This window comes from Protopterus annectens, chromosome 2.part0 (assembly GCF_019279795.1).
Source record: "Protopterus annectens isolate FY-2018-M chromosome 2.part0, PAN1.0, whole genome shotgun sequence".
In the NCBI taxonomy this organism is placed as follows: domain Eukaryota; kingdom Metazoa; phylum Chordata; order Ceratodontiformes; family Protopteridae; genus Protopterus; species Protopterus annectens.
Window position 1 is genome coordinate 516,423,720 of NC_056728.1, and position 20,470 is coordinate 516,444,189.

The following is a 20,470-nucleotide window of genomic DNA, read 5'->3' on the forward strand; positions in this document are numbered from 1 at the left end:
TTTTTGGAAATGAGCAGTGGATAACTTCTCATCAGAGTGTGTTACTCCAAAATCCAATGCAAGGACGGAGAAAATTATCTAAAAAAAATTACTGCAGGGGATAATACAAAAAGTTCAATTCCTATTTTCTGCAATATTCTACATCAATAAAGCCAGACTGTACTTAGCTAAAGTTAGCCTCTGTGCAACAGCAGACCTGTAAAAGTAAGGAAAGTGTCTTTTTGCATTCAGAAACAAGTGAACTGGAATACTTGTATGGTCTTAAGATCTAATTTGCAAACCTCCAATGATATCATCTTCAAGGAATATTTGTAATGTTTTTTTTCCAGAAGGTACTCTGTTTTGGAAAGGTATCTCTGACTTGGTCCTATATGCATATGCTGTGCAACTTCTTTTTTTTAACCAAAATTTAATGGACATCATCAGGCTTTTTGTAAGCCCAGTTTTTCAAAACGCAGGTATATTTCCCTTGTATGATTTTGGAGTCTTTAAAATGAAATGTGTGTGTGTGTGTGTGTGTGTGTGTGTGTGTGTGTGTGTGTGTGTGTGTGTGTGTGTGTGTGTGTGTATACACATATATATATATATGTTTGTAGACATATATATATATATATATATATATATATATATATATATATATATATATATATATATATATATATATATATATATATATATATATATACACACACACACACACCCACACACACACACACACACACACACACACACAATCATTCTCTCTCTCACACACACGCTTTTGTGTGTGTATTTATATATATATATATATATATATATATATATATATATATATATATATATATATATATGAATATACATATATATTAATAATACAATGCTTGCAGTTTTGTATATTTGTATATTTAAAGGAAATGACAGAGTGTATTAAAAGAAAGGTACAGTGCTTTTGTATTTTTATGAGTAATTTGTACATCTTCCTACTACTCATCAATGAGGAGCATAAAGGTATGATATAGACTATATTTTGATGCATGTTAGTTTAATTTTTGGATTTCCTGTTTCTGCTTGTTCATCCTGCTCAGTCACTTTTGTTACATGTGGAAACACTATGACATGAGAGGGAATGACAGAAATTACAGCACACCTACCATGATTCCTCTGTACAAATGTATACCCACTACTGTTTACTTAAAAAGTCCACAGCTTCCTACTGGTTGGTAACTAGCCTGGCCTTTGACCCTGACAGAGCAGTAGCATTCTTCAAAGATTATGTTAAGGGTGTTAGGTGGGACAGCTCATTCCTTTTTAATTCTCAGGCCTTCCTTTACTACAGAAAGGAATTTATAAACATGCTGTAGATTTCCTACATACATGGCATACAGGATTGTGCTTGTACACCTAGTATGCCACAAAAATATTTTAGGATGCCAGTTTGTAGGCTGAAAAATTTCAAATCTCTGGTGAAGAAAAACAAAGTGCTACTTATGCGTGTTTAGAAAACGCTTATAACTTAAGAGGGCCATGGTAAAGATATGTGCTCTTGCAGCTGATGGCAAACAGATTATTATATAAAAATGAAGTGCACTCTGGCATTAAAGTTCTACTGTAATATCAAAGCATTACAATGTGCACAGAGTAAATGCATACAAGTTAGGATATATATTTTTTCTGTGTAATTACCTCATCTCTAAAAAGATGGCAATGCTCCGTGAAGCAATAGCACAAAACTGCTAGCTATTTTCATAAACACTGTGTAATCGCCTATTGATTTTCTAGTCCTTTTTCCGTCTTTTACATTAGGCGAAGCAGAGCAGCTAAAGCCCTGCAGATTGAAATCTAAACTGCATGGATGATAGCATTTGCAGGGGTTAAAAGTTTTAAGCCCGTATATCACTTTGAGAGTATTCAATAAAACCGTGCAAGGCACTGAATACTAATGAAAGAAAACTGCACAGTCTTCAAGTATGGAGAATCAAGATTCTGCTAACTATTAATGTGTTGGAAATTGGGGGGAAATGAATGCCCTCACATCTCCTTAGGTATCTGCAGGGTAAGGAAAGGAGCAGAAGTACCTGCTAAAAATATCGGTGCAGGGAGAAGTCATATGAATAGTAACACAGATTACTACAGCGAGACATCAAGTTTGCACAAAATGATGGTTATTCACCTATTCAACAGACAGACAATAATATAATACACAGGCTACCAAATAAAGACAAATCTAGCTACACATAGGAAACAGTAGCATTGTAGTGCTAGCATTTATAAAAACAATAATAACTTGTAGTGCAGTACTGAGTAAAAACAATTATGGAAGGACTTTTCCAACAGCACAACCATAGGTACTACAGATGTGTGTGTGTGTGTGTGTGTGTGTGTGTGTGTGTGTGTGTGTGTGTAGGTGTGTCATAGGTCTATGTCACAGAACCCACTATGTAGGGCAAACCAGGAGGCCATATGACCAATATGTGCTGGAGATGATAACATCAATGGGCTGTTTCATTCAGTGAGAGATCAGGTCAGATGAAAGGGATGGGATTCAGAAAACCTTGCGCTTAGTTCTATAAAGGTAGTTAGCTAAGGTCTGAGCTGTATGCACTTAGTTTTGTCTAAGGGTCAAATGCACAAAAGAAATGTGCAGTAAAGCTGCAGCGGTGAGATTGCATGCAAGCATCAGCATTGTACAGCACTATAATTTTTATACTGTAAAGCAAAGACAGCAGATTCATATTGGATTTGTTTTTATTTACTTACTTACAACAGAATGCTTAATCATAAGAATGTGCATCCGAAGAGACCAGCAAATAGACAGTGCATGGTTAAAACAAATGCTAACTAATTTTAAAGCAAAGAACCTCCTGAAAGAAGCTCTCGTCTTACACCCAAATCATGGATAGTAACTGGTTCCAAAGTACCGTTGTCCAGGAGGGAAACAGAAATCCTAGCTAATGTGTCTAGCCATGTCCATGGGACAGCAGGTACTCATGCAGTTGATGACCTGAGTCATCTCATTCGGACATAGTGCCTCTACAACTCTGTCAATTTACTAGAACTTAGATCACATAGCGTATGGAAGGTGGGAGTAAGAATTTTAAATACACATCTGGCCTTTACTAGCAGCCAACAGAGATCCAGGAGTACAGAGGTGATATAAACTGGTCTCAATATACCACTCAAAAGCTACGCACAGCAATTCTTCACCTGCTGTAATTAGGCCAATTTCCCACCTAAAATCCCTAGGTAGATAGCATTACTGTAGTCAAAACAAGGCAATACTTGAGCATTTATCATCATCCCAAAGTCCAGTGATGGCATATAGTGCTTAATCTGGGACACATTCTTTAAATGGAAATAAGGTGTCTTGTAAACAGTTGACACCTGGTCCCAGGAGCGGCCTTAGGTCAACTGGTGCCCTAGGCAAAAAGGCTCCATGGCACCCCCCACCACACTAACCGGTGCCCCCATCCTGGTCTACCTACACCAAATAAATACTGGAAAAGTGCCCCTGCTAGATCGACGCCCTAGGCAGCCGCCTAGTTGGCCTATGCCTAAGGCCAGCTATGCCTGGTCCTGAAGTGTCAGTCTGTCATCAAAAACAATGTCGCAATCACAGACGCATGATAGAAATTCCAGCCAATTCCCACCCCAGATAATCAAAGATGACAGCAAAGGAGGACTAGATGTAATAGCATTCAAGCTGATTTTTGAGGAGGTAAATACAGTGACATTTGGTGAATGGAATCTTCAGATTTGGACAGAAGTGAATGCTTTGCCGAGTCAAAATGAACACCCAAATAAGGAGAACAGTTATTTACTAAGTATATACAGCATCGTAGGATGAAATGAAGCTAACAAGGTGGAACTGCACCTCAGTGACAGAATGAAAATGCCAGCTGATAACCTGGTCTCACTTGCAACAAGTATTTTAGTTTCAGGGCTCCCCTTCCTTCTGGGAGTGATTAAGTGCATTGTATGTTTAATGTCAGGACAATTTTTTTTCTTGTATCTATTTGCTCTTCTGGTCTGCTTACCATCAGACCTCCAATAACCAATTGTACCCATTCCTTCCTCTTTAGCTGACCGTCAATCATCAGAGGTTATCACACAGGCATCCATCAAGAGTCCTGCATGCCATAACACTTTGGTTACCATGGCAGCTTTGATGTGTACGTGTCCCACAGTAGAGAGGCAATGTTTAAGCTTTGGCACATGTGCTTACTCACATGCATGATTCAGCATACTGCAAGGTTCTGCACGTTAGTAAACTCCAACAACAACTCCAATGAGTGCATATCCCAGCCCTTTCAGCTGCCTTGGTTTACCTTCCAGTCTCTGTTTGGTGTCAGCACTGCAACAGGCCAAACTGTCTCCTTCTACCCATAAGTGAGCCAATTTCATTCACTCACTCCCAGTATCTCTGGCTGGGTCCTCTAATGCTCACATTACTACATGATTCCAAAGTCTTATTCCCCTATTCCACTAAGCTAGATACTGCTATGGTACAATACAAAATTCTCTGAAGGATCATGTTTGGTGGAACAAATGGAATAATAATAAGTGGTGGTCACACAAAGCATTATATGATGCTCAAGAAAATTAGAAAATGGAAACATTTTTGGCAAACAGATGTACAAAATGCCAAAGTGCAGTGCTCTGGATTTTTTTTTTCTTTTTTTGAGGCAGAGGAGAATGATTGGGAAGTGGCGAACACGTTAATTCAATAAATGTCAGATGTCAATGTTGGAGACAAGAAGAGGACTACATAAAGGAAATAGACTGTGGAATTTTTATTTATCAGCTTACCAGAATTTACCAGCAAGACATGCATGACAGTATATGGTACTGAAAGGGGGAAACTGTTTAGGAAAATGATGTTAGAGGTTGAGGAAACCCGAGAGTATGCTTGCTTTGTGAAATGTTTAAGAGAATATTCCGAGGATATTACATGTGTCACCAACACTACTGCCTTTGGCACATATCTGGGGAAGGTGCTTAATCAGAAGATCAATGGGATAGAGTGAAGGCAGGCGGTAGCTTTGTGGCAGAGTTAGGTAGGACACTGCAGGGTCATTTTGCCTAAAGCTTTCCTGAATATGGAAAAAACAATACAGCAAAGTGGTGGCCAATGACAATAAATGAGTAATAAAACACTGATTTGTTAACGATGATTTAACAAGTTTAAGCTTTTATGGTGTTATGGGTCTTACAAAATAAGCCTCCTTCTTTTTATTTTGTTCTTCTGATCTTTGTAAACTAATTAATAAAGAATACATCTAATTACCAAGGAAAAGATTTATAACTTTGTAGTACACAGGAAGATTTTTAGCTTTTTATGTCTAATTTACTATATGGATGATGCTTATTACATAGCAAAATCAGATAGTTTATAGATGTGGTGTATTGCTCTTCTTACATCACAGAGCTTGTGACACTGTATTGTCTGCAGAGGTACCACAGTATAGCAATACTATAAACGGACTACGCACATGCCATATCCACATGAGTGTGATAAGCAGTACATGCTAATAAAAAGAAATGGAATCATTTTGATCTGTCAAACACAATTAGTGTAAATACCTACCATCATCACAAATAAAAATTACTGAAAACTGCTTCCAACAAAAACAGGCAAGGCTTTTGTTTGCAGTGGTGCAACGCCCCCCCCCCCTGCACTTCTCATATTGGGGGAGACTCTTCACCTCCCAACTAATATATATATATATATATATATATATATATATATATATATATATATATACACATACCAAATCCAGGGTTGCACAAAGATGGGGAAAACTGTAATCTCAATGATCACAGAAAGTACTTTTCCGCAATTTTATTCATGCAAACTGCATTTACATTATCAGCATTCAGCAGACTACTAGCTCCCAAAGAAGATTCACTCCACAAAATATGGCTCTCTGTTTCAACTTTAAATTAAAAAAATCTGTTAAATAAATAAAAGTTTGCACACACCATATATAGAAATGAAAAAAGTTACATGTAAGGCGATTTGGTAAGATTTGATATATACACATATATATATATATATATATATATATATATATATATATATATATATATATATACATATATATATATATATATATATATATATATATATACAGTTTTGTTATTTCTCACCCAGACTTAAAAAAATAAGGAAACTCCATGTAATATAATAAATAAAACCTGCTATAACAGTTCCCATAAAATTATACTTTTTGAGGTTTATATGAAAAATCATGACTTCTGAAGCCTTGCTTTTGAGGTTATAATTTTATATGAATTCCCTCAAAATGTAATTTCCAGGAAAACATCATCTTCGTGAAAGGCAAGATGAAAACCAGTTCACTCAGTCTCTCTCTATGGGTTTCTCATTTACCTGATTTTATAAATGTAATGGGAATGTGCAATCACAATGGAAGGAAAACATTCCTATATATATAACACTGGATCTGCTTCCCTTACTCTGTGACTCTGAGACCTTGGAGTTGGTATTTAAGTGGCGTGAAGTATGTGGGGCTATCACCCATCAGAGGCACAAAAGGTTTGTCCAACCTACAAAAACAATTTTGAGCATAGATTTTCTACCTGTCAATGAATGTCAGTGATCACAGAGTTGACCATCTCATTCTGTCGTCTCTGACAAAGAGTTTCAGTGAAACACGCAAGTTAAAAGCAATTTAAAGTCCAGTTCTTAGAGTTGCCTCTTACTGACATTGCCAGAAATAAAATGCAATAAACCTTAACGTAGCTATTGTCCTTTATAAAGCATGCATTATGTTATATGCTGATATTTATGGAATATCCATAATAAATGTATAATGCATTTAATTTGTTTATATGATGACAGAGGCTGCAATGTTACTGAACTAATGTTTGTCTTTTCAGTTTTATGTAAATTGGTTACTGAATAAAAAGCTGCTTTCTATTTAAAGTTGCTATTGTACCTTCTGTCATCCTATAAATTCAGGAAGATGCAATATCTACTTAATATGTCATTCAGATAATAGTAAAATATTCCCCCACTCCCACGTCAGAAGTGGAATATGAGATGAAGTACTTGACATGGTGATAGAACCCACAGACATTTGTTATTTGTGGCTTCATATGTTCAAATGTTACCTACTGTGCCACCACCATTCACACATAATGCAATGCAGTGGGTAAAATACAAGACTGTAATATTAAAGTGTAATCCTGCAAGCTTCACTAATAAATGAAAAACACAGCTGAGAGGTTTCGACTGTACCTGTGAAACAATACATAGTCATACAAAACCATGTTTTTCACTATCTTCCGAGTATATTCAAACTTGCTAACAAATATTATCTTCAGTAATAAATAATGTGTTGGCTGTCAAAAATTATTCTGCTAAATCAGACTGCAAGATAAATCCTGTCAGGAGTTGAGAAATTCAGCCTGAATTGACCTAGTTTAAGCAGTCAACTATAATAGGGAATAAGGTAGCAAAGAAATTCTTCCCAGAAGCATTTTGCTATTTCATTCCTCAGTACTGCTCAGTTAAACTGTAACAGTAGTGACCCAAATTCAGTCAGTTATTTAATGAAAAACTGTGTCTTGTTCTTCAGATTTAGACCTTTACTTAGTCATTACAAGGCAGATGTTCACAGCCAGCTGTCTGACTTTGAAACACATATAATATTGCTTCTGCAATGCATAGTGATTTTTTTAATCAGACACAACGCAAAGATAGTTATCACTGAACTATTACTAGTTACAAACATATGCACTTCTTCAAACATTATTCTGACCATTTCATGTCAACATCCTTTATTTGATAGTGAGTATCACCATATTATTTCCTGTATACGACCAAACTGATTAATGCAAGTATTGCCGTAACATAAGCACTGCCAAACAGGCCTGACACATGACACATGGAACACAGGTTGAACAGCCCTGACACATGACACATGGAACACAGGTTGAACAGCCCTGACACATGACACATGGAACACAGAGTGAACAGTCCTGACACATGACACATGGAACACAGGTTGATATAGGAAGCTGAAAACTGTGCAATCTCTGTAAATGCAGAGTGTATTTCTTAAACCGTGGCCCCTTTATTGAGCAGTCTTAGCAGAAGATGACTCAATGCATGCGTAGCACACACAATGTCCATGCAAACAAGTTCTTACATGAATTTATAATTATTTCTCAAAGGGTCACATAAGATCAGTCCACAGGACAGGTCACACACTGATCAAATAGATAATGCACGTTTTATCCAGGAAGACATCATTTATTTTGAAAGGGAGAGGTTAAAAGGGTTGAGCTTTGCCAGCTGCCCATATGAATTTACTCCAAACCTGAAAATAAATGTTTCATGGTGTTCCATTATAAACAAGACTGAGTGGATAGAGTAGCTTAGAAAATATTAAACTTCTAATGAAAATGTCTTCTGCACTGTAATTCCTGGAAAATAAACCTTTGGGGCATTCCTGACATTAAGAAAACTACCTCCTACTTTGCTCTAAACCCACTTCAGTTCTGCTCAATGTTTTCCCTAGCTCTCTGTCTATTCTGAAAAATTCATGCCACTTAGGAGTAATTCACGTTTGCAAAAACTGAGTGATTTTCCTCACCTATTGTCTTTTCTTTTCTGATATTTAAGATTACACCAATATGTGAGAATAAAGCAGTACAGTTTATGGAACAATAAAAGGCTTCTTTAAACAAACTCTGTAACTGAAAGTTAGTAACGTAGCTTAACACACTGCTATTTCTTTCAGCTAGAATTCTAAATGTTCCTAGAACCTTGTTGTGCAGACAGTATTTTTCTGAGGAGACATATCCCCACAAATGGACAAGTTAGACTACACAGAAAAAAAGAAATAAAGAGAAATATGCTATTCAGTTCTTTCAGTATTTAATATACCTTTAGATTCCAAATGCTTGGCAAGGAAAACATATTTTACTGCAGACAGCAGGCAATGCAAAGAAATAAAGAAAAAGACACTGAAACAGCACCTGAGGATATAGATGTTGTAACAGATTAGTGCAAAATGAAGCCCAGCTGAAAAAACTGCTGTACCTTTCTCAGTGATAGCAGGGGGCACATGCAAGAAATATCATGCTATGCTCTGCAAATCACTAGCTCTTATTATATATGGTGCTTAGGAAACCATAATAAATGAATCTGTGTGTAGCAGGACACCTTCCCCAGTGAAGTTAATCTGATATGCAAAGGTCAAATGTCCCTATGTAACTCTATAGATAAGCTGCAATGCACTTGCTGTAATGAAACATATCATGCAATTCTCTACTCAATCTTTCTATGAAGACAGAATACAGAAAACATAACCACTCTGTAGTGCAGAAATGTATGTTTCTGATACAGTGGTGTGTCACTCTTCAAGTTCAGGTGCACTGAAACAAAGGGTTAAAACAATGCATGTGAAGGTAGAACACACTTCTTTCCCAAGTATAGTATTCCCCAAACCACACCACTCCAAGGTGGGGGGTGTAAAGCACAATACAGAATCTCTACATACAGATATCATGCCAACAGCAATATGGTCAGTTCCCTACCCTAGAGAGCACCGCTTAACATGGGCACAGCAAACATGTTAAAGTCACTGACCAAATGATACCTCTAAATACTGAGCTAAATTTACAGCCAGCATGGTTTTATGATGTAGGCACCTGGTAAAATGTCCAAGAACAAAATAATCAGTGTTAGCTAAGAGGGTCAGTATGGAGCTATCAGCACCTGTTACATTGGCCAGAAACAATGAATGTACAATGCTCAAACAAGCAACTGTAAAGTTTGTATGTCCATCAAGTGAACATTTTCCATAATCCAGCTTGTATTTGTGTCTGTGTCAGAGATTCTAAAAAGCCAAAAAACAGAGTTAATGGAATGAAAAATTTGTATATCCCTCCACCCAATTTTGTCTCCAGACCTGTCATTAAAGAAGGCATGGAATCTGCCAAAAAGATACAAATTGTATCATCAAGTTATATTCAACAAATAAGACTTTTTTAGACACATGACTGTAGTCTGCAAGATTGTCCCAGCCGGGTCTATATTATAACATCGAATTTTATAAAGTTCGAATGTTATAATATCGAACCAGTTTTGTCAAATGCTGAAAACAGCGAAGGTGCAGGACACCAAATTCTTTCCCAGGGAAAGAATTCGGTGGGCCGTTGCTGTGGCCTCGCTGTTTTCAGCATTCGATATGTTGGAAGGTTACGGGTCGGGTTCAGGTAAGTGTGCGACTGTGTGTAGGTTAGGGTTAGGTGAGTTAGGGTTAGGGAGCGGGTCAGGTAATGTGCGGTTTTGTGGACGTTAGGGTTAGGGTTAGGGCGCGGGTCAGGTAAGTGTGTGATTGTGTGTAGGTTAGGGTTAGGGGGTGGGTTAGGTGAGTTAGGGTTAGGGTGCGGGTCAGGTAAGTGTGCAGTTGTGTGTAGATTAGGGTTAGGGGGCGGGTTAGGTGAGTTAGGGTTAGGGCGCGGTTGAGGTGAGTGTGCGACAGTGACGGACCTTAGGGTTACGGTTGGGTTAAGGTAAGTGGATAGCTAGTAGTGTATGTAAAGTTTAGTTTAGGTTTAGGTGTAGGATTTTAAGTGTATGTGTGTGGATTGCTGTTTTGTGTGTGTGTTTGTGTTGTGTGTATGTTTCTCAGAATAGCGATTTTTTTCCCTGGAGAAAAAAAATCGCTATTCTGACTGTTCGATGTTTGCGGATTTCGGTGTTTAGGGTTCGATATTATAACATTCGATCTTTGTAGATTTTGATGTTATAATATAGACCCGTCCCGGCCCCCCTTTAAATAAACCACACCAAACACATAAAGACATTTGACAACCTTTATTGAATATTATTGTATAATGAACTTTATGAACACAAAACAACATCAATTATCTTCATCAGCAATGATCTCAGGGCAGTGTAACTACTCACCCTGGAAGATTATACCTCAGGGCAGCATACCTCCTCACCCTGATACCTCCTCCACTGGGGCAGCGTACCTACTCACCTACCACACTTAAATAGGCAGCGTACCTGCTCACCTCCTGCCCAAACAACCATTAACCAATGAATAACCACCTTCCTTACAGGGGGAACAGAAGAGGACAATCCTGTCCCTCTTCTCTGCTACCAGCCTGATCCCCAGGCTGTTCCCCCTCCTAAACCCTAGCCTGAACCATACCCTCTAAAAACAGCTTCAAATGCAGATTAAACAGATCCAATCCCATCTCATTAAGATGCACCCCATCCATTCGATACAGCCCTCCTCTCTATCTCTGTGTTCAATGGTATGCATCCTCAAAATTCTTAATTGCTTAGCCAGTCTCTGATTGACAAACGTCCTGACCCTTTCAATCGCCCTATAACTATAAGCATTCCTCCAACACAAACGAGGAATCAACTCTGAACAAACAATTTCCATACCCGGGTACAATGGTATAATCTCAACAAGTCCTGTAGAATAATATCCACTAATCGCTTCTTGGAAAGAATGTCCAAATCATTGCCCCCCAGATGAATTACTAATATGCAAGGACACCCCACCTTCAATTTAACCTTCTCAAATTCATGCAGCAACCTATCCCACCTAAGACCCCTAACCCCATGCCAAGTCACTGACCACCCTAAATGTGATAAACCCAAATTTTTCCCATCTTCCCTAACTAACGCATGCTTCTCCTCCCAGTGGATTTACGAATGCCCCAAGATGATAATCTGCTTCCCTAAAGTAAAGAAGAAAATAAAGTTATTAATCAGTCCAACAACTTTATCTAATATATGATAAGAATGCATTTGAAGACCACCTCCCCTATCTCTTAATAACTTCAATGGAACATAAGGCCCCAGTGGCCTAATGGATAAGGCACTGGCCTCCCACGCCAGGGATTATGGGTTCAAGTCCCAGCTGGGATGATATAATCTTAAGGGCCTCACTGAGACAGATGCCTAGTGTCAAAGCCATGGCCTCAAGCTCAATGCCAAAAAGTGCATTGTCATCCCTTTTGGTAAAAACTCTGTATCCATGAACTACCACATAGGCAGCAGTCTACTTAACACCAAAAGTGTGATAAGAGACCTTGGGACACAGGTGGACAGTAGTCTCTCCTTTGATAATCATATTGCCACAGCAGTCAGGAAATACTTCTACATGGCAAACCTCATCACAAAAGTTTTCTCATCCAGGAAAAAAAAGAGGTCATTGTTCCCCTCTACTCATCACTCGTTAGACCCATTATAGAGTACAATGCCCCAATTTGGTATGTACCTCACAAGACATCTACAACAACTAGAAAGGCCGCAGAAATACCTCACAAAGAGGATTACCGGCCTCAAACAGATGCCCTATGCAGACCGTCTCAAAAAACTCCAGCTTTACTCCGTCGCATATCGCGTACTCAGAGGCGATCTCTGCCTAACATACAAAGATATGTAAAACCCAGAGCTGTTGGACATGCTCCACTTAAAGAAATCCCAATCCTTCCGAGTTACATACTCTAGGGACCTAAACCTTGTCACCACAATAAACAGAACATGCTGGAGGGATAGATTCCTGACCCAGAGAATTCCCATACTCTTGTACAAACTACCTATTTAGATCAAGCATAGCTTCTCATTAGCACTCTTCAAGAAAAATCTTGATGATTGGATGGGAAATAAAAAATTCACCCGGCTTGACAGGGGCACAGGAAAATAATTTTCTTGGGTAGCGAAAGACAAGGTACCTTTTTGGCTAGGCTTATATAGGCCCTAGGGCCAATAGCCTAGTACCTACCTATGAACCTATGAACTACCCTCTCTAGCTAAATCTGAAACTCTGCTGATTCTAAAAGAGTGACCTGCAAACCTATCCACTGGAAATCCCGTGCAACGTAAAACCCTCCTAACCAAACATATGAATCTACTACTCAACACCACCTTCCCATCCACTGAACAAAACATTAACTCAACTACACTGCCCATCCACCTTCTCTTGAATTCTTTGGCCCGGATTACTGGAAAAAGGCCAGATTCTTGTCAGGCTTAACCACCACCATGAATCCCCTACCCAATTGATCTGTCTTACTCTTCCTTAACGCAATAGTAACCTCTCCCTCACCTATGATAACATCCTTCCAACATAACGAACCTAACAACTCAGAAACACGGAAGTCAACAAAAATATAACCATGTACACAGCATGCCCCACATGAAATAGTTCAAAGACCCACCTTGTAATAACCATAACCCTCTCAACAAAACTTTCAATACCACCCTCCAAAGCAGCCATCGGATGTCCCTACATTCCACCACCGCTCTCCTCCAACCCCTCAACATCCACCCTAATGTCCAGGACTTTGTGAAATCTTGCAACCCCGCCACCTTAGCTAAAATGCTAATAGCAGCCAAATCCACCTTGACCATCTGCCTCACCAACCGCCTGGCTACCTCGACCCAATATTCCACACCTCCTCCGGCAGGGTTTCTGGCACTTCCTCTGCCCGTGGAGCCAATCCTCAAAACCTGCAAAACTGAAATCTGGACAAGCTGTCAGCAATATCATTCTTTATGCCAGGCACGTTCACTCCTGTAAAGGAAAAATGCATTAACAGACTCTGCAAAACCAATTTATGTAATACCAACAACAACAAGCCCGACTTAGCTGTCTTCTTTTGTAATACCAAAGTCAGAAAGAAAAGCTTGCACCAAAACCACAAATAATAAAACTCCTTTATTATCATTAAAGGAGCTACCATTAAAGGAGTTTTATTATTCGTGGTTTTGGTGCAAGCTTTTCTTTCTGACTTTGGACTGATTTTTGTTTAGCAGCACCAATTCATTGGTAAGACATCTCTTTTTCCTCTTCTTTTGTAATACCCACACCACAGCCATATTGTCAGAATGAAAAACTACTCGTTTGTCCCTCAAATGCTCCTTCCACACCACAGAAGCTGCCCATATTGGCATCAACTCTAGAAAGGCCACGTCACGCCTCCATTCAATCCCAAGGCCATTCAGCCACAAACCATCGACCCCCAAAGTTGGCCCCCATACCAGCACCCCCAGCTACATCCGTAAACAACTGAAGTTCCTCCTGCCCCACCCAATCAGACTGCCAGAAAGAGGTCCCATTAAATTGTTGCACAAAACCATCCCACACCATCAAGTCCTCCCGCACCAGTTTGGTCACCCTAAACCAATGGTGTTTACTCCAACCTCCTTTCAACATATAAGCTACCAACCTACAAAAGGCTCGCCCTGGGTGCACAGCTCGACAGGCAAAATTCAAAAGCCCCAACAACTCCATGACTGAATGAATCCGAATCTTATCCTTGCCCAGCACCAAACGTATAGCCGAGTAAAGCCTCGCTATCTTATCCTCAGGTAGGCAAAACAGTCCCTGCTCCGCATCAACCGTTAATCCTAGAAATTCTAAGGCTCTTGCTGGACCTTCCATCTTATGCTGAGCCAACAGTACCCCCCCATCTCCTCCCACATGCTCATAGATTCCCAGAAGCCCTCCTGTGCTCCTCCTGCCCTTCCTTTGCCCACCAGCAGAAAATCATCTAAATAATGCACTGCCTTTTGCGTTCCGACTCTATGCTGCCAAATCCAGTGTAATACCCTACTGAACTTCTCAAAGGTTGCACATGCCACTGAACAACCCATAGGCATAGCTTTATCAAAGTAGTACTTAACCCCTACCCTCATCCCCAGTAACGGCCAATCCTCACTCCTAATAGGCAACAAACGAAAGGCAGACTCAATGTCAACTTTAATCAGTCATGGCTCTTGAAATTCCCTGATCACTTTCACAGCATCATTCAAGGATGCATAATGCACTGTGAACTCCTCATTCGCAATAAAATCATTCACTGAATTCCCTTCCAGATGCGAAAAGTGATGTATCAGTCTGAATTCCCTGGCCAGTTTCTTCGGCGCTAACCCCAAGGTTGACAACTTGTAACTAATGAATGACTGTCAAAAGGACCCAACAAATGCCCCATCCGATACTCCTTCTCCACCAAAATCTCCAGGATGTCCTCTTTATCTTGAACTGACTGCAGGTTCTTGCAACCCCCCAACCCCTCCCACTGTGGACTTTATAGGAAACCCCCGCTGAAACCCTTGTAATATCTCAGTCTTGATCGCAAGGCCAGGAAACCAGCAAAGCATACCCTGCAGGACCTCCACCTTCATGGGGAATGGCACCCCTTCAATTATTGTCTCTCAAGAACCCAAGTCCCCGGGACTCACGAAAATTACCCCTACCCCGAGCTGGTTGAAACCCCTGCGAGGTGAGGAATCCACACTCACAAGCTATAACATTGGAGTTCCACATGGAAAGGTCTTGCCGACCACAGCAAATGGCCGAATGACTCCCTCCGCATCTTGAGCAAGTGTGTGCAAATTTGCATCCTACCCATGAACAAGAACCAATATTAAAAGATCAACACACACCTGCTACTTCTCCCCCACTCACCCTCCTGTTAAACCCACCATAACTATCCGTCATCGTAGCTAACCATATATCTGGATGACACACCTCCCAATGTAGTGACTGATCCACAGCCTTCCATCTGCGAAAACATTGATCGTACCAAAGCCACGCATTTCCTAGACTTAACCGTTGTGCCTCCTGAATGGTAAGGAAATATCCTAGAAGAGGCAAGGCCAATGACCTGTCCTTCTCCAGCTACACAGTCATATAGTAAATAAAGCTGACCACCCAATTATCCCACATCCTAGGGCGAAGCTTACCTACCTTCTTCCTCCCCAATGCTGCTAAAGCCACTAGCAAGTCCTTGGTATTAAGACGACTCCACCTCCACTAACCGCTAGACCCCTTTTACATCAATCAACTCAAACAAATCCACATACTCACCTTTCCAAATTTCTTTCTTTTACCAGCCCTGGAATGTGCGGAGGCAGAAAAAACACTCTTCCCTCTTGTCCCAAAGCTTGGGTGGCTAACCAGTCCTCTGGCCGCAGCCAAAAGCCAGAGCCTACCTCTGACTCCAAAACCAAACTGTCTCTGGAATCTACACCCACCTCAGTCACATCTCCAACAGCATACCTGGCTCCCTGTGCCAGCCTCCTCTGAGCACCCTCTATCACTTGCAATCACCCCCCCCGAGATCCCCACCTAACAATTCCCCCTTCACCCCAGCCCACAATCCTCAACACTCAGTTCCCCAGCCAACACTGCTGAAGTAAAACGATTATCTGCACCTTCATCTTGAGACATACTGGGAGCTGGTGTATCCACTGCAACCGCCTGCTTTGCTGTCTGCTGTCTTTTCCCCCCAGCTGGGGTTCTCACCGTGGTGCGCCACATCTTCTGACCTGGACCTTGTTCCAGTTCCGGTACCAGCTCGGATGTCGCCACCTCCTGAAATAACTCCTCAGCCTGGGCCACAATAGCTTGCCTTCGCTGAAGTAATCCAGGTAAGTTAGCCATCTGTAAGAAAAGAAACACATAAAAATAATGCTGCTCCACAAACCGAACTTCCGTATTCCACCCCCAATCCCTTTTATGTCACCTTGCCCTACGCACTACCTCCCATATCTAACTCACTTACCTACCTCTATCCTTCAGCTGAGAGCAATCCCTCCCAAGGAATGTATTATTATTAGCATGCAAAAATCCCTTCATGAAAAAAGCACCAGTGAGAGCTCAGTCTTTCCAAACTACATTTAAGAATACCCAAAGTTATAGCCAGTCTCAGCCTAAGCTTTGCTCATGAGAAATCAGCCTTTGGGTCTAGCCATAATATGCATCTTCTGTTACTCCAAACATCCACAGACATGGATTAAAGTATTACAGCTCCCTAAAACACACTGCACCTAAAACAAAGTTCAGCTAAACCAACTTCAGCTAAAACAAACTTCAGCTAAACCAAACTGCAGCCACAGACCCCCACAGAAAATTAATTTGCATGCATAAAACAAAATACACACATTTTTCATTTACTTCATTGCTCCAGCAACACTGTCTTGTCATGGATTATCACACATAACTACAGGTATGGACAACAGAGTGAAATCTTGCCCATGTTCTCACAGTAACTCACCACATTCCTCTGTACCTATGAAATCTGCTATTAAATACATTAAAAGTTTGTGCATATTACTTTACCCTCCTCAATGTTATAGGTACGGCCAATATCTGGTAAAATCCAGACAGTCAAAGTCACAGCGAACAAGCCCGGAATCCCTTACTTCTCCCTGCTTAAAAGTGAAACCATTACCCGAGCTAGATGTAATGGCTGCTGCCTTAAAACGCACATGCACAAAACCGGCACCCCAACTCAGACAACCGCAGAATGGACAAAGAGCCGCACAAACCCACCAGGGAGCACTAAGAGATCCTCCAACCACTACCCCCAATGCTAATGAGGCAGGAAATATATAAAAAATCATAACCGCCTCCCGCAACCACCAGGACGTATCCTGACCAGGCCGCTGAGCCACATGGTTGCTACCCGACCGCATGGCCGTATCGCCCCCCCCCCCTTCGGAGTACCAAGAAAGTGACGGACCCAACAAATAAACCGGATGCAACACCGGACCACCAGAGAGTATCCTCAATAACCCCCACGCCCACGGGGGAATCAAAACCAGCACCACAGGTAAGCCAAGCACCACACTCATACATATACTACCCACCAACCAAACACACCGCTCCCCTCTCAGCCACAAATTCCTGTCACTTCCCTTGTCTCCCCAACTCCAACCCCCCCTCAAATTCACTACGCTAACCACTCAAAACCCTGAGGGAGAGAAAAAAAATAACTCACTTTGCCTAGCACCCCTCTCTCACCACCATCCAAGGCCTACCTGAATCCACAATACCTACAGGTCATCTGGACATGAGTTAGCTGTTATTTCATCACCAACTCATACCAAAATGTACCTACTTCCCCTAAGCCCTACCACTTAAGCCTATTATAAGTCCTTCCCTCCCCTACATCACTTCCCTTAACCTCCCTTTCTCTTTAACTCTTTCACCACTATAATCCCACTATCTAACCTACAAGCAAAGACTCACGTCAACTTCTAACATCTATAACCCCCCCCTTACCCCTTGCTCGTGGGACCGGTTCAACTTAGTTTGTCCCAAACTACATATATGGAAGTTTTTGCTCCTTCCTAGAAGACACCAAGAAAATAACAAAGAGATGTTATCTTCAGCTGGGTCAGATGCTAAACAGGAAAAGAAGGAAGAATGTGGTGCTCTGGTCAAGCAGTTTACATGACAAATTGTAATGCAGAGGATTGTATTCCAATCCGCCAACTGCTGGAGTATACAGTTTGTGACTTCAACAAGTGATTTGATCTCTATTTACCTAACCTTCTTTAAAATTCTCTTACACCTAATGATTAGTTAGTATCAGAAAACACCAGAGTAGCATAACTGTTTCTCTACTTCTGTCGAAGTTACTTCTACTATGCCACGTGCAACTTTAACCACTGATTACTGTGACAAGCACACGCTGCCATACAGTCATACAATTACAGTCATCAGGCACAGTATATATGTTTCTGTACACTTATTACTGTCTTTACGAAGTGCTACATTTGCACATTTATTACTCCTAATTCAGAGGTATTGTTGTTCACCTTCCACAGGTCTCACCTAAAAATGGACACCTTGGGAACCCCAGTGTAACATCCCCAAGTATAAAGGCTAATAACTAAATGCATACATAAATACGAATACATTTAGAGAAATGCAACTAAAGAGGAAGTAGAGAATCAGAAAGAAATGCCAAATAAGCTACATGAAGTCAGATTATTCGCTTCACAAACCAGGGAAAATCAATACTTCTGTGTGTTGAGAAAACACTGACTACATTTTCTGTTTAGTTACAAAAATTAAATGAAATACAATTTTCTAATTTGTGATGTCCCAACATGGATGACTTACACTTACAATAAGGCACTGCATATCCTTTGTGAGGCTGGTTATCTTTCAACATTCGTACATCATTCACATTTACAACCAACACGGCACGTGAAAAACGATCTTGCTAAATAATTTAGCCAAAGGTATAATGAAAACATTAAATTTTCTTTGGGTGATCTTTATCTTAAGAAAATTTTGATATACAATGTGCAGCATTTAAAAAACAGAATGACTCAACATCAAAAGTTGAGGTATTCAACAAGTCTGGCTAAAAATATTGCAATGGCAGTGAGAATAGGGAAGGGAAAGGTAAACTTCCACATAGTCATATTAAAAAGGAGAAGTTCCCTTCCAGATTACACATAGAGGTAGGGGATACAGTAAAAAGGAATTTACAGAACTTGAAATCTAAATTCGATGGTTGCTTTACACTAACCCTATGGACATTTAATGTATTATCAGGTAGAATTAATGCTTCCCTAGATTACATTTCTTCTCTTAGTGCTATACACACTGAGGAATATGCCTACATTAACTGAAAATCACACATTTCAGGAACTGCAAACATCTGTAAAAAATGTAATGTTGGTATCCAGAAGGAGAAGATAAGTCAACACAGTGCTCTCTTTCCAATTAGTCATGGAGGATGTGTGTTTACCTGATTTCCCCTACCTACAATGCTGTGCTAACTTAGGTCAGCATTTGATTTTCAGGAGAGGGTAAGGTTATTTGTGAGTTCCACTCATCTCTTCCTGGCACCACAGTAAATTTTCTAAGCAGCTGTTTGACACACAGTATACTTGGGAACCCATTCATATAAGTATTGGCTTTCTAAACTTGGAGAAAGGGGAAACAGCCTTATGAGGAAATTAAATCCATGTGACCTTGTGACCTCATTGCTGGCATTTATGTTATTGAGTGCTGACACACCAAACAAAAGGTTGAAAATATGCAATAGAGACTATCAAACATCACTTTTCTCCTTTAAATGTTTATGTGTGTGTGTGTGTGTGTGTGTGGCGGGACAACCCTCCTACACCACCAATGTGAGAGGCAAATCTCTCACACCCCATAGACTTTTACATACCAACTCTGAGATCCTTAGAAAATATATAATATTACAAGAATTGGCTATCTCAGATGTAGTGTATGTAAGTCTGGATTTTGGTTATCTCGGACTTGGTGTATATAAGTCTGGATTTTAAGTCATTCAGTCTCCACATTTTGGGATTTGGCATTGTAAGTCCCAACATTTTAAATGATTGCCAACTTCATCCCATTGGTATACATATATTCAGTTACCTGAATAGTGGACATTTCTAATTACAGTCTTAAAAAAGGAATTAGAAAGTTAGTATGGAAGAAATAGACAAGCACAAAAAGAGGCAGAGGAAGCACTATACATCTTCATCTATAGTTCAAATTGTACACAATAGGTGGCAATTCAAGAACATTCTCATTTAACATGGGAATGTTTGGAAGGAGGTATGGGAGATAGGCAGAAGCCTAAAAAAACAATTCGGCATAGGAGATCAAAATATGAGATTATTTTCATATATTCTACGGAAGTTCTGTAAAATTATATAGGGAAGACA

General features: G+C 40.2%; 1 protein-coding gene and 1 non-coding gene across 16 annotated transcripts in view; one reads left to right on the forward strand and one right to left on the reverse strand.

The window, feature by feature from the left end:
- The window catches only part of ADGRL3 (adhesion G protein-coupled receptor L3), a 3,684,852-nt gene that overhangs the window by 248,547 nt on the left and 3,415,835 nt on the right, over positions 1-20,470 (reverse strand). The window lies entirely within an intron of this gene.
- On the forward strand, positions 11,830-11,902 carry TRNAG-CCC. Its single transcript has one exon. It is a non-coding gene; the product is annotated as a tRNA-Gly (tRNA).